Source organism: Molossus molossus, unplaced genomic scaffold (genome assembly GCF_014108415.1).
Source record: "Molossus molossus isolate mMolMol1 unplaced genomic scaffold, mMolMol1.p scaffold_m16_p_5, whole genome shotgun sequence".
Taxonomy (NCBI): Eukaryota; Metazoa; Chordata; class Mammalia; order Chiroptera; family Molossidae; genus Molossus; species Molossus molossus.
This window is the reverse complement of record NW_023425388.1, coordinates 23,410,861-23,426,847: the sequence shown is the minus strand read 5'-3', so window position 1 is coordinate 23,426,847 and position 15,987 is coordinate 23,410,861. Positions and strand designations below refer to the sequence as shown.

The 15,987-nt window shown below is 38.3% G+C and overlaps 1 pseudogene; it reads right to left on the bottom strand.

The window, feature by feature from the left end:
- Positions 1–11,443: 11,443 nt before the first annotated feature.
- Positions 11,444–15,987, bottom strand: part of LOC118617664 — a 43,376-nt pseudogene continuing 38,832 nt past the window's right edge.

The window sequence follows — 15,987 nt, the reverse complement described above, 5'->3', positions numbered from 1 at the left end:
AATTCAGGTTCAAGAATAAAAATATGACTATTTATGAGAGATATTGGTTAGAGCATCCTACAAGCAAATCAACTTGCACATTGTCAGGCTGCTGGGCAGAATACAGCTACCAGTAGATCCCTACTTTATACCTTCTCCCATATGTATTTCTTTTCTGTTTCGCCTGTTATTCTGAAGCCGGTATTGTATATATCACTTTAGGTTAGGGGCTTAATATTCATGTTAATTATAAATGAGGCACATCATTGGATTCTAAAATGTAAAAAGGATTCTGGACAGATTCATCTGAACAATAGATTTTATTTAAAAAATCCATAACTTAGGCTTTATAATTTGTTGTAGTTAGTTTTGAGTTCTTGTTTCAGTCTCCTTATATAACCCTTGTCTGGCATCTGTTCTTTCAAGGAATATGTAGAGAAAACAACAGCCAGACCTGCACATCCTAATGCTTGAGGCTTTCCAGCTGTCTACATAGATTAAGACCTCTGTTATGGGACATGCAGACTGTGTGGAGAAAAACAAATTGAATCCAAACCCCAAGCTAAGAGCAATACCCTGAAGTTAACCCAGAGAATTTTGCACAGTGGGAGATCCAACCCTTTGGTATTTCTAGTTGACTCTCTTTTAATGATTCCATCCTTCTTGTACTATGTGTTTATTACCTCATTTATCCTTTTCATACTTATTCAACTTTATTGCATAAGCAAGTATCCTAAATATGAACTTCTTCCATGCATGCAACCCTCTCTCCAAAGAGAACAGGAGCTCTGAAAAGATTTCTTTGGGAGAAAGCATATTCACAAAGGTATTTTTTAAACTGTATCATTAATCTCCCCCAAATTTGTATGGATTGAATAAGAGGCGGGTGAAAACTAAAACTAAAGCAAAAGTGTAAGTTTTTTTAATCTTCACCTGAGGACATACTTTTATTGATTTTTTTTTTAAAGAAGAGAGAGACAGAGAGGAAGGGAGAGGGAGAGAAAGAAAAATTAATATGAGAATGAAACATAGATCAGTTGCCATCCCCGATGATCAAACCCACAACCTGGGTATGTAACCTGACCAGGAATTGAACCGATGACCTTTCGGTGTACGGGACCACACTCCAACCAACTGAGCCATACTGGCCAGGGCAAAACGTGTCATTTCTTTTCTCCTCATCCTCCTTCATCAATGTACATGGTACCCAGGGGAGAAAATGATTACACATCTTTAATTTTACATGTTTTCCAAAAGGTAGGCAATAGTCACTTTGCCTTAGATTAAATTGCTTAAAGCACAGAAATGAAAACCTAAAGTAGATATACTTCAGCTATCTATAAAGTCAGATATCTGGCAAAGCTCTAGTTGAAAAGACAGCAGAGAAACATATAGTACATAAAAAAGCCTTCTGAGGTGTCTCTTTTCATTCAGCTAATGCATTTTAATTAGGAGAGACCTCAGTTTCATTTGTTTTTATTGACTGATTATTTTAAATATTATGAACATAATTTCCTATCATGAAGAAAACATTTTCAAATATTTTTTCTGTCTATTATAAATTTGTTTGAAAGCATTTTTTTTTAAATTTCAGAAGTTTTATGTATTTTTTTTTTTATTGCCAAAACTATTCAATTTCTTACTTTATTTACTGCTTTGGGTATGATGCTCAGAATGGCTACTCTTTCACCAATATTATATAACTACCCTTCAAAATACACTCTTCTGTTTTCTTTATGGCTTTATTTTTTACATTTAGCATTAAAGTTCATTTGAAACTTGTGCTAATACGTAGTGTGATGTAGGGATTGCACATTTTGCACATATTGAGAACACGCACAAACACCCACAAACACAAAAGAGTTTAGAGCATGTTATATCCTCTTGATTGAGTCTCAGCATTAATCCTTGTAGAGTGAATCAGGAGATTTAAAAGTTGTAAAAGAATAATAATCTTTATTATAAAAGTTAGAAAAACGTTTTCTAATATGATGTCATTCTTTTCCTGAATTTAGAAATGTATTTATTAAAACTCTTTCTATTTATTTATTTATTTATTTATTTATTTATTTATTTATTTATTTTTATTGTTGAAAGTATTACAGAACATTTCTTATTGGGTGTCAATCATGACCAGGAATTCAGTGCTGAGGATAACTGATTACACCGCTCCAGTGTTTACCCTCCAGCTCACAGTCCAGTTGACATGCCCAGAGCACTATGGTAGAGGCTATGCCATTAGGCTCTCCCTCAGTTACCTTCTCAGCAGTGATGGTTCCCAGAGGAGGGGATACTTGAGCTTTGTCTTGGAGGGTGAATAGTGATTCACCAAGACAGGCAGAGTCATTCCAGGTCGAGGAGCAGCAATTGGCAAGATGCACGTAGGAAGTATGCCAGCGCATAAAAAAATGTGAGAAGTATGCTATAATTCAAATAAATGTACGAGAAAAGATACTGTGCTTGGAAAGATCCATCTCTTGGCTCTACAGAGACAGTATTAGAAGATAAAAGAAACTAGAGCTTATCGGTTGAAGTTATTTTTACAATCCAGGTGAAATCTGGGGAGTTTCCGAACTGAAGTCATAGCAGTAGGAATAGAGAAGGGACATGAGTAGAAAAGAGAGGGACTCAGACTCCCAGGTTTTTGTTTGGTAAATTGAGCAGATGGTGGTACTGAAGTCAGACTGCAAGTTATAGGAGCACAGCAAGTTTGGGAGATCATTTACCTCTGCAGATACTGAGTTCCAGCCACCTAAAGACTGTACAATCAACTGTTGGTTATTAATAGGTGGAGTACAAAAGAGATAGCTGAGCTGAAATAAAATCTTTGGGAGATAGGGATTGGTGATTGAGATTATGAACTCAAATGTCTACACAGTGCAGCGCTGGGTAGAGAAAGGAAATGAAGTAGGTAATAAGAAATGGTGGGGACTGCCATAGTTGGAGAGAGCATGCTCCATCCAAGAGGGGCAGCTGCTACTCAGCTCCGTCCATTGTCAACGGCGGACTGTGGGCCCAGTGCTTCCCCTGTCTTTCTTATTTTTAAGAGAAACCTTGATTTTAATGTGATCTCTCCCAATCTCTAACCAGTTGAAGAATTTTCAAAAGTGCTTTCTGAGCCAAAAGCCACATCAAGTTGATGGACACCTCTATCGAGATAATAATGGAAATTATAAACCTGAATAAAATGTCTAAGAAAAAATGTAGTCTAAAGTGAGAAAAGAAGAACCTCGGCATAAAACTCATGAAAATCTGGGTCTGGAGAGAGAGGCTCGAACCGGGTACTGCACAGTATGACTCATATTTTTACTAATAGGAGAGTAAAAAGAACATTTGATTTTGCAACGTAAAGTTGTGTTCTACTACAAATCCATGAGTACCATTTTTAAATAAGTCCTCAATCCCTCTACATTTCATTTATCAACTCAGTCTCATCCATTCCTGTCATTTCAAATCTTCACTATCTTAAAACTATAACCTCACCACTGACCCCAACTATCCCCTCTTTCAGCTGGTGACCCCAATCATGCTTTATAGAAAATAGAAACTGCTCAATAAGAATTTCTCAAATCCTTGCCAGTAAGCATCATGGTCCAGTCTTGGGCAGCTCTGTCCTGTCCAGCTTCTTATGAATCGTACCCCCTCGATGCCTTCTCTCCATTATATATTCGGACACTCCACCTGAATCTTCACTGAGTTTTTAAATAGGTTCAAACCTCTTCCATGAACAAGAATAGAAAATAAAACAACCACTCCCAGTCCCACAAGTTACTCCACCTTACTATTTCTTTCTTCCTTTTACAGTCAAAATTCTTGAAAGAATTGTATACACGCCCTGTCTCCAGTTCCTTTCCTCCCTTCGCTCCTTAGACTATCTGATCTAGTTTCTGTTTCAAACCCCTACCAGACGCTCTCTTGTTAAGGTCACCATGCTACTAAATCCATTGAATGTTTTCAGTCCTCACCTTTCTTGTCCTCTTAGCATCATCGACCCTGCTGGCCACTCCACTCCTCATGACCCACTGTTTGCCTGGCTTCTGTGACAACCAGCTCTCGTGGGCTTCCTCCTACTCCTTCTTTAGATCATATCTTATTCTTCACTTCCCCTGGGGACCCTGCCTTTAGTGGTTCAAATATCGCTATTATATGCTCTCTGAGAGCAATAAAACTCTCCTTTGTAACAATTTTCACTGTGAAATTTTATATTTGTCTGTGTGCTCTCCCCACTTGTAAGCTGAAGAAAGGCAGCAAAGCATGCTAGTTTTTCTCGTCACCATGGGCACTGTACCTGGTTGACGGCCTGGTGGCTCAATAGCGATCTGGCTAGTGGATGAATGACTAAATAACTCCCAGTGAACGAATGGAAAGCCTAGAACTGAAGAAAATAGAGGGTGCATCACTTGCCCAGTACATGAGGATATGATTAGTAAATACATTTGTTTCATATTATTTCCTGTTTGGATCACTTTATTTTAAATTTCTATTAATTAAACACACACCCAACATGTTTCAGGAATTTATCTAAGCAGGATTGTTTCAATCTATTTAATGTTTGCATAATTTTTATTTTTATTTTTTATTCTTCAACCCACACTTCATATTTAATGTAACCTCCAAGTAGAGTCACATAAAACTGCATAAGACTGTCTCTACTCTTAAAGGCATAATTCTTTCCCTCTTTATATGTATTAAAACTTCAACTGGAAATACATTTTAAATACCTATTTATTTAAACAGGTACAAATGTAGAGATGATAACTATTAGAATGATAAAGAATAAAAGAGGTGAAAGTCTTGAAAAGCTCATTAAAATTACATTAAAAAACCTTCTATTTCACCCAAAGTATTTTTAGAATCATAAAACATATTTACACAAAAGATGTCCATATAGAGAAATATATAAAAGACTTATATTTAGAAACTGGTATGAATGAAGACTTTCAGTTTGAGAAATGGATCAAATATCGTTGCTTATGATCATCAGCTATATTCACCGAACAAGCATTTTTTGAGCACTTGCCATTAGCCAAGGTAAGCCAGGTCCTCTTCATGACCACGTGGATGTGGGATTGCGCATAGGGGAGAGGAAAAGGTCAAAGGACATAGACGTTTCTAGGTGTGCTGACTTCAGGAGAAACAAATAGGAGCTATTTCTGAAAGTTTTGAATTTGGGCCACCAGTGTGTAATTAAATTAAAACATATTGAAAATATGCCTATAATGAGAAGTGGAGAGTTCTTGCTTATAAATACCATTTTGGTAGTAAGTGATACATCAATGATGGTTGAAGGTCAAGGAGCAATTGACAGTGTTGGCTGTCGTGGAGAGGTCAAGCCACATTATAGGTGCAAAAGGTCTTTGGATTTTCTAATTTATATAAATTAGACTCCACTGGATTTGGAATTACAAAACAGAATTTGTCTTTGAACTGAAGGTACCAATCAATTTGATCCATGTTAGACAGCAGTGCATTCAAATCCATGTTATATCACCTTTTATATGTGATATTAGTCCAATTACTTAACCTCTTGAAGCCTCAGAGTTTTTAATCTGTAAAGGGAAGATAACAATACCTGTCTTTCAATCTTTAAGAAAGATTGAAATAAAATGCTTAGCTCAATAGTTCAGTGAATAAATGCCAAATACATGGCACTGGTAATGGGGAGCAAGACAATGATGACCAACGTCTTCTGTTTATGATGGCCAGATTTGTTCTCCATCCATTCTCAGACCTACATGGACGGCGTCAGGACGGTTTCCAGTTGGGAGGCAATCATAAGACATCATAAGGTGAAAGGAGAATGATGGTAGGATGTAAGTGCCCCCAGCATCCTCCCTGCCTGGTATCAGGTTGACAGTGGCTGTGTTTTCCTCAGCTCCTGGCCGGAAGCCCTCTCTACAATCCTGCACTTTCAGTAGCCACTTCCTTTCATCACCCTCTACAGCCAAGGGCTGGTAAGGGATCTCCCTTCTTGCTAGCCCAGAGTACTGTCCCTTCTTCCATATATCTGTTTGCATACTAGTAAATAGTCCCTCTATTAACATCTTCACTTACCTGGATTGGGTATACATTTATTTCCTGTTGGAATCCTCACTAATATAATAGGCATCATTCCTATTTTACACAAAGGCTTTGAAGGACTGTACCCAGGATAATAAAAACAGTAGGGTCCTGGCCAGTTTGGCTCAGCGGTTAGAGCATCAGCCTGCTGTCCAGAGAGACCCGGGTTCAGTTCCCGCTAGGAGCACGTACCTCAGTTGCAGTTTGTCCCCAGCCCTGGTTGGTCATGCGGGTGGCAGCCACTCAATGTGTCCCTTTCACATCGATGTTTCTCTCTCTCTCTCTTCCTCTCTCTCCCTCCCACTCTATCTGAACAAAAAATGGAAAAATGTCCTCAGGTGAGGATAAAAAAACAAAAACAACAACAACAACAAAAAAAAACAGTAGGAATTTCAAGCTAGATAGCTAGCCATGGGTTCAAACCCCATTCAAGTTTGACCCAGTCGGACTCCTTTCTAGCTGAGTGAGTCATGTGAACTTCTTTGTAGCTGTGTGTTTGGGCAAGTTATTGAAACTCTCCAAGGCTGTTTTCTCTTCCGCAAAATAGCTCCAGCTCATTTCTCTGAATCTTACAAGTGATAATACAATTGAAGTAATCATCATAGTGCCAGGTACAGAGTGGTTAATAAGACATATTAGTTTTATTCCCAAAAAGTTCCTATAAGTCACAGTCTTTGGTAATACCAATGGTCACTCTGAAAGATAAACTTTCTCATTTTTATTATTTTGTGAGTGCATTTTGTTTACACTATAATCAAATAAGATTCTTAGAGGTTTTCCTGTATTATTTTCATCGTAGTTCATTTTATTTTTGCAAATTTGACTATAGAATTATGCTTAAGCTTCCAAGATAAACCTCTACTTTATAGTTCACAGTAGTAAAGTTAAACAAACGTTATGAAAACAAAATCTTCCTGTCTTCTAATTTGAAAAGTTTCTTGGCAGGTTGGCCTAGTGCAGAAATTGTTCATCCAAATGGATTTTATTAATGATTCTAGCAATCAGCCATACTAAATCTCCCTTTCTGACAGCGTTTTCCTATTGGTGTATTTGATCATTGCTTATCTGACACAGAGGGGCGGATTTAATTCAAAGCTATCTCTGAAAGCTCCTCAGACGATGGAGAGCAAGCTTTCTGCACATCTGGCTTGAAATTGCTGTTCCACGCTGGGGATTTTCAGGTGTTATCAGAAATCATTTGCACACCAATTGGCAATGGAAGTGGCACTGGCAGGCTTTATTAAGTCTGATGTTTTGTACTACAAGTATATTGATTGGAATATGTCAGCTCTAGGCACATTCCAATTTTGTTACATTTAACGTAACTATGACTTGGAGATTTCATTACCGCTGTGCACTGGGCCTGATCTTACCAGGAAAGAAAGAAATTGCTTATTAAAAAATATATATATTTTAGTGTCTCAGGCTGCCAGTTCAAAAGCAGAAATTGTCATTTTCATGTTAAAAGATTCACTGTTATGGATTTTAGAGATGGAAAAGATGGCAGGAAGAAAGCTAATGTTAATTGTATAGTCACATGTACCAGGTGTTCTTCATATTTTATTTGAACCTCCAAACAAATCTTTCAAGGCAGGAATTACCTTTAGTTCACTGAATCCAGACAGGTTACATATCTGACCATGAGTCCCTTATCGTGGAAGTGATGGATTTGGGTCTCAACTCGAGGTTGCTCTGATTTCCAAGTTCCTGCTCATTCCACCACAATCCAATCACCACCTCTCTGTGGTCAGCGCAGCAATTTTATTAGAGAATGGCTTTTTAAAACTTCCTAAAAACCTCATTGTACTTTTAGACAATTTTCTCAGCTACGACCTGACCTCAAAGTGTTCTCTCACCACCCCATTGCTCTGTTCTCAACTTAATGCCTCGTCATCCTGCCTGGATTGTTGCAATACCATTTAACTTGCCTCCTTGACTCTAGGCTTGTCCACGCCCATACATTATTTACGTTAATATTTTCAACCAAATATTTTAATCCCTATTGAGACTCTTCCACAATTTACCGTCACCAACGAGATAATAGTCAGAATGAGTCAGTACCATGTTCAAGGCATCCACTGTCTATCCCCTGCCGAAACAGTCAGCAAGCGAGGTCACTTCTCATACCCTTTGTTCCAGGCTGTGGACTCTCCCTAAACTCATTACTCTTTTCCAACCTCTTAGGTTGGACAGGTTTCTCAACACTCATCTTATCTGGAGATATGTGTCTGTTAAGACCCTGGTCAAAAGTTACACTTTCAATGAAGACTTCCCTGTCCTTTCTGAATGATTTTATATCCAAATCATTGTTTCTACTTTTAAGAACAATACTGGACTGAAGTTACTCCTTTGCATTCTTCTCTTCCTAACAGATTTTGAGCTTTTGCAGGGACTGTGTTTAGGTATTTAATAATCACTTGCAAATAAATAAATCTGTTAAAACCTTTAGAGTTACGTCCCTGTTTTCAAGCTAATATATTTAGAAATAGCAACTTTGGGAATCTAGTTCATTATACGGATGCTTTGGAAACATTTCCATCTGACTTACTCTTGGAATCTTCTAAATTGGCCAGGGCATAGCTAGAGAGTGAGAACTTCTGCTCCTTAGTAGAAGCTGGGAGGGGGCTCAAGAAGAGAGGAGCCAGAACACTGGTGCCTAAAAATTAAGAAGGATATTTTAAGAAGCAGAGAGCAAAATCGAAGGCGGCACCCAGAAAATAAGCTCAGGTGTCATAGAATTGAAAGAGGTAGAAGCTGAGTAAGAGGTACCTCTGCAGCTTTGGAGAGACTCAGAGATGGGTATTGATTTCAAGAACATAGAGTATGTGAGGGAGGGTCGTGGATTAAGAAGGGGGATCAGTAAGATGAGCTAAAGAAGCCAGAGCAGAAAACGATAGTCTGCCAGGGCTCAGAGCTATGCATCCTGACATTTTCAATCCGGTGTTAGATGCCACACAAACCTCACCGGTAATAACCAACGGCATGTCACTCACATCTCTGCTGTCAGACCTGTCACTAAACAGATTACTTGTGAAGCAAGAAGACAATGAGTTTGTAGGGAAAGAGACATTTGAAATTGACCAAACAAACCCAAATAAAAATTTCAGGCAAATAAGAGTGTGTTTTTACTTGACCAGTTAGATCTTTGCAGTACACGTTTGCTTGTCTCTGTTGATCCTCTGGCAAGCGATACTGACAAGCCAAGGATGTAAATAGCAAAATAGAAAAGAAAGAGAAGCAAGCCATGGGCATAAGCACCAGAAAAGCCCTAGACAGGATAATCAGATCCTTTACAATTGAGAGTTAGTTGTAGGCACAATTAAACAAACATTAATTCATTTCTTCATTTAACAGAAAATTGGATGGCCTACATTTTTCTGAGCACATATAAAACTGGTATGAAAACTAATAAACACTTGATACCATGTGACAATGTGACACCCTCAGGTGCCATTAGAGTACTGTCTGATCACTGATGCCTCCCAATTAGTCTTCATATCTGCAGCCTGTAAGCCTACACAGTTCGACATAGTAGCTGCTAGCCACATGTTGCTATCTAAATATAAATTTAAAATAATTAAAATGATAAAAATTCAGTTTCTCGGTCACATCAGTCACATTTCAAGTGCTCAGTGGCCACGTGTGGCTGCTGTCTTGAACAGCACAAATGTAGAACATTGACATCATTGTCACGACCCTTCCAGTTTGCCCTAAACAGCCCCACTAAGCTAACCTTGCTCATGGATACTTTTCACAAAGCACTTTCATGCTCAGAAACCTCTGACAGGTTTCTTACTGCCACAAGGACAGGGCTTCTCAAAATTTAAGGTACATTTATATTATCTGGAGATCTTGTCAAAATCAAGTCTCCCCCAGCTGGTGTGGCTCAGTGGTTGAGCATCGACCCCTGCACCAAGAAGTCGCCAGTTCCATTCCCAGTCAGGGCACATGCCCAGGCTGTGGGTCAGTCCCCAATGGGAGGCATGAAGGAGGTGGCCAATCAATGTTCTCACTCATCGATGTTTCTCTTTCTCTCTAAAATCAATAAAGAAAAAAAAATTAATGGAGTCTCTTATTTAATAGGACTGTGGTGAGCCCAAGATTCTGTATTTATACTTAATTCCCAGATGACACCAATGGTGTTTCTTTAATCATTCATTTCAAAGTTCTCTGTCTCTCACCAGCCCTACCTGATGTTCATCAGCTTCCAGAAAGGACCCTCCTTTGCTCCAGTAGCTATGTTTCTCAACAATGGCTACTGATGACATTGTTCAGGCTCTTCTATGTTCAATCAATTTCTCCATCTGTGCAAAGGCCTTCCCTGGTGGCTCAGCCTGCTCAGTCACGACTTCCATTGTCTGTGCATAGGTACCTCCTCAGGGCAGCTTGGTAACTTGCACTATCCAAGCCCCACCCCTGGAAATTCCAGTCATTAGATTTGAGTTGGGACCAGAACACACTTGATTGATAAGCTGCAGGCAATTCTAATATCAGTGCTTCCCTAACCAATCACTGAGAAATGTCTCAGTAACTTCCTATCTAAATAACTGATTTTGAGATTAAAAAAACTTATAGATAACCTAACATTGATATTCAACTGCTTGTAGTGTTTATGACATATTGAAAAATTAACTAGAAACAATCCCTATATGTCTAAAAACGTCTAGAGCTATGGATTCCAACCCTGATCACATGTTGGAATCCCTTGAGTAAGATGTTAAAATCTGAGTGCAAAGGTCACTTTCCCAGAGATTCTGATTTAAGTGGTAAAAGACATTTCCAAATAAGGTCACATTCATAGGCATCTCAGGTTAGGATGTCAACATTTCTGTTTTGGGGACAAAAGTCAACCTGCAAGCTCCTCCAAGTGATTCTAATATCGATCCAGCTTGTAAGAACTGTGGTTCTAGACTCTGGTTCTGAGACTTGAGCAAACATCAGAATCACCAGAGGGCTTGGTAAGACGAGGACTGCTGAATCCAACCCCAAGAGTTGGTAGGTCTAGGGTGGGCCCAGGAATTCACCTTTTTCTAACAAGCATGAAAACCACTGGATGTATCTCTCCCACCCTCGGAGGAACAGCTTAGGCATCACCTGGGAGCATAGGGGAAATGCAGAATGTTGAGCCTAACCCAGACTCTGAGACAGAGACTGCGTTTTAACAAAATTTCCAAGTATTTTGAAAGTTTATTAAATTTTTAGAAGCATTGTTGTATACTATTCAAACAAAATTGTTGTTAAATGGCTGGTTAAATAATTTCACGAGGGAATGGATGGATAAAGAAATAAAGGAGCGGATTGTCCAATGGCCTATCTCTCAGGAGACAGACCCTGGGCCTTCTAAATCCATTGCTGAGGAAGTGGACGAGGTGTGTTGGTACTTCAGCAACTGAGTGTTCTCTGCTCATTTGGCCTTCTTTAGGCTGTAGCCAAGGAGTGCCAGGCCTTCCTCTGCCTGTGCCTTCTTAACGTTGTGTGGCTTCGCTCTCAGCGCGCTGTTATTTGTGCCAGGTTTGAAACAGAAGGCTGGCTGGAATATAGAGAAACACAGAGTGTGGATTTAGTCGTGAACTGGCTCTGGGCCAAAAGGGTAGCAGGTAAGTTTCAGAACTTCAGCTGAAAAAGAAAGAAAAGCTTTTAGAAAACTTAGAGTCAAGTCAAAACATGCCATCTGTGATTTTTCTTTTGGCAGATATACTGTAAAATAAGAGTAGAACAAATTCCCCAGGTAATAGTAATTGAACTATAAATGTCATTATTGATAGATTGTGTTTCTGGAAACATTGTTCTAGAGCTAAAGTGTTCATGTGAATCCCAGGAAGGAATTTAGAAGTAGGCTTTGAAAGTCTTCTTTCTTCCTCTCTCCACTCCTGATTTCCATTTCCCTCTTGGAGAGTTGTACCTTTTCTTTCTTCTAATCAAGTCGCACACCCAGGCAGGCACACACAGTGGTCTTAGAGAAGGCCACAGTTGTTTTTGAAAGACCAGTTAGTGTGGATGTTTTTTTTAATGGAACCATTTCATACCCACATTTGATAGAAAGATTGACAGAGTCCACATTAAGGTTTGCTGTTCTTAATCTGCCAATTTAAGGGAGAGTTGATTTCATTTTAATAAAATGGACGTTGTCTGGAGAGGCACAGTCTGATTTCAGGGAGCAATGTCATTCATATGTTGCATCCTGCCACATGGCTTGAGGAACATTCATTTAATGTGCTGCTGCCTCTACTTCCTCTTCTGTAAAATAGGATTAACAAAATTATCAATCTGGCTTCCAGATGTCTATTAGATTTAAGTGGAACACATGTCTCATAACCAAAAATAAATAAAAAATTCTCCCATGTTTTTAGCCATGTAATATAGATACATTTCTGTAATCACCATTTAATTTAACTTAATTTAAATTTTATTTTCTTTCTTGTATGAGCTTATAAAATCAGTTTCCACATTCTGAATGCTCAATTAAGGCAAATAGGATTTTTGGTTTGAAATCAGCCAGTTACATGCATTAGTAGCTTTAGAATAAAGAATAAAATTAACAGCTCTAGAAATCTCTTTATTTGTGCACAGTGAAAAATATTCTCTACCCAAATCCAGGATGAAAAACTTTTCTTATCTCTATCACATTCTCTACTGACAAATTGCTGAATCACTGTGTGTGGCAGCCAAGTTCGACTCTACTGGGCATGCTTCTTTGAGAATTGCAAGGGGCACCCGAGGTCTCTCTGCTATTTCGAGATAACAGGAATAGAAGGGCAGCCTGATGTCACATTCTAAACAGCTGTGTGTGTGTGTGTGTGCATGTGTTTGAGAGAGAAAGATGTTATGTCTTTCTTTCTTATTAAAGCTGATGGAGACTCTGCATCTCTGTATGTTTATGCAAATCACAGATTGTACAATTTGAGCATAATATGAGGATCTAGCAAAATCATATAGTACAACTAACTCTACACTGTAGTATGATAACATGTTGATAGCCCAGGCCATAGGTCAGAAGAGTTGGGGGCCAGCTACTGAAATATATACTTGGAAGTCACTTTCCAAGACTAGTGTGAGGAAAATTCTGATAACTGAGACTTAAAGTTTTAATCCTACTCCTGTTATCATGTCCTTTCTTGTTGGTGAACTTTATTTATTTAAGGGTAGGACTATTTACCAAATTTCTCTTTGTTCTCCTTTGTCTAAAAATGTCTTTATTTCTGCAAAATAGTTTCATTTATTATAGAATTTAAGGTTGCCTGTTCTTTTCCTTCAGTTCAAAAATGTTTGGCTACTTTTTTTCTAAACTCCATGGTTCTAATGAGAAATTCACTGTCATTTAAAGTGTTTTTCCCCTAGATATAATGCACTGCTTGTATATGATTGGTTTTAAGACTTTTCTCTTTGTCTTTAGTTTTAGAAGTTTAATTATGACTTGTATTGGCATGGAATTCTTTGGTCTTGTCCTATTTAGGGTTTGCTTAGTTCTTGAATCTGTATGTTCACATTTTCTGTAAAATTTAAAGTTTTCACTTATTACTTTTTTAGTTACTTTTTTAGCCCCATGTTCTTTCTCCTCTCCCTCTGGAACTATGATAATATAAATATTAGAACTTTTGTTATTGTCCCTCTCTGAAGTGATATATGCACATCACTATATATATATAATTTCTCTGTTTTTCATATTGAATACCTTCTATTGTTTGTCTGTCTTGAAGTTTACTGATTCCTTTTACTTTGAGCCTATCCTGTGAGGGTTTTGTTTTGGTTTGTTTTTATTTTTTTGGTATTTTTAGTTATATAGTTTCATTTTTTTTTTTTAATCCTCACCCAAGGATATTTTCCCATTTATCTTCAGATCGAGTGGGAAGGAGGGAGAGAGAGAAACATTGACATGAGAGGGACACATTGACTGGTAGCCTCCCGCATGACCTAACTAGGGCTGGGGATGATCTGCAACCAAGGTAGGTGCCCTTGACCAGAATCAAACCCAGGACTCATTGGTCCATGGGCCGATGCTCTCATCAATTAGCCAAACCAGCCAGGGCTAGTTTCCATTTTTTTAAAAAAAATTTATTTGCTGAAATCTTTTGTTTTTCATTTGTATCCAGGCAGTTTGCAATTTCTCGTTGAAGATTTTTATGGTGGCTGTTTTAAAACATTTTTCAGATAATGGTAATATCTGATTCTTTTTAGTACTGGCCTCAGAGACAGAGAGCATTTCTCCCCGTCTGGCCTCCAGCCACGCTGGCTTCTGTTCTGTCCCTGTAGTGTCACCGGAAGAGAGAAGTACCTACCTAAGACACCACTGGCACTAGGTAGAGGGCCATGCACCGTCTGAAATTGTGGGTTCTGGGTTGCCTTCTGTTGTTGGGTAGAGGGCCCATCCTAGAACTTCTGCTGCGACTTGGTGGAGTTCAAGGAGACACTGGGCTTGGTTGATTTCTGCCAGTGCATGGAGGGCGAGGAGAGACACCTGCTTGGACCTTCTGCTGCTGGGTGGGAGGTTGAGAGCTGCTTCATTTGGTGACATTTGGTACTGGATTGTGGATACAGAGATGGTGGGCCTGGGCTGTCTCTGCCACTGGAAGACCAGGAGACCCTGGGTCTGCTGGTGCCACCAGTGTGAGTGAGAAAACTTGTAACTGCCAGTAGGTGTGAGACATTGAGTGGGCACATATCTTTTCATACCACTGATTGAGTTATTTTTTTCCTAGTTGATAAATCCAGATTTACTAGTGCTACTCTTCTTGGCTTGACCTTCTATTTATTAAGGTGATTTTGATTCATTGGGTATAAAGTTTCAGTTGGGCTAGATGAATAAATTCCAAAGCCCCACTGTACAACTTAGTGCCTACAGTTAACAATATAGTATAGTGTGCTTCAAAATTTCTTAAAAAGGTAGATCTCATGTTAAGTGTTCTTAACACACACGCACACACACACGCACGCACACAGAAACACAAGAAAACTTTGAGAGGTATTGAATTTGTCTATTATCTTGATTCTGGTGATGGTATGATGGGTGTTTCCATGTGTTCAAACTCATCAAATTGTACACATTAAGTATGTGTAGCTCTTTGTACATAAATTAAGACTCAGTAAAGCTGTTTAAAAAAAGATGATTTCTGTTGAATCCAATCTCCATTTTGTATTTATTCTCCTAGTTAATTAGTGTCATTTTGATGCTGTTTTGCATTGTCCTAATTGCCCATTAACAATTTTGGGATTACAAGAAATAAAAAAAATTTAGAAAGAGCACAACTATTACTAGATATTAAACCGACAGATTAATATTAAAGAGAAGAATATTTGCTTTGTATCTTTATAAGAATAATACATTTAAGTGACTAGGTTTATTGTTATTTCAAAAAGCAGAAAAATAATTGTTCCAATAAGGCAGCTCTGCCCACTTTAGCTTGTTCACCTTTCAGATCAGTTTAATTATTAAAGACATTATTGGTTCCAGAAAATTTAAACTTGACCAAAGGCCAAATAATTTATTATATAAACATTAATTCAACAAATATTGATAGATTAACTGTCATTTGCTAAGCTCTAATCTGCTTTAAGAAAAAATAGTACTTTATTTTATAAAATGAGTTTTATTATCCCATTTTTCTAAATAACTTCTTCATTTGCTTCCTTGATTTTAACCTGGGCTGACCCCGTACAGACTATGACATCTCAGTAGAAATTTGGTGTCTAGTGCACAACATTGGTGACAAAGTGGCAGATGTCCTGGAAGTAGCCAGGGACCCTCCCTACCAGCTGGAGGGGCTCTGGGTAATAAAGTTGAACCATACCTCTTCAGATCCATGAAGCAGGGAAGTAGTAGGGTGTATCACAGCAATTACCAAGCGACACAAGTATTTATACACTATTATTTCATTACCACACCTCTTGACTCATTTAACTGTACCTGAAGTAAGAGTTGTTTAATTTGAATTATTATTTATAAAATTGATG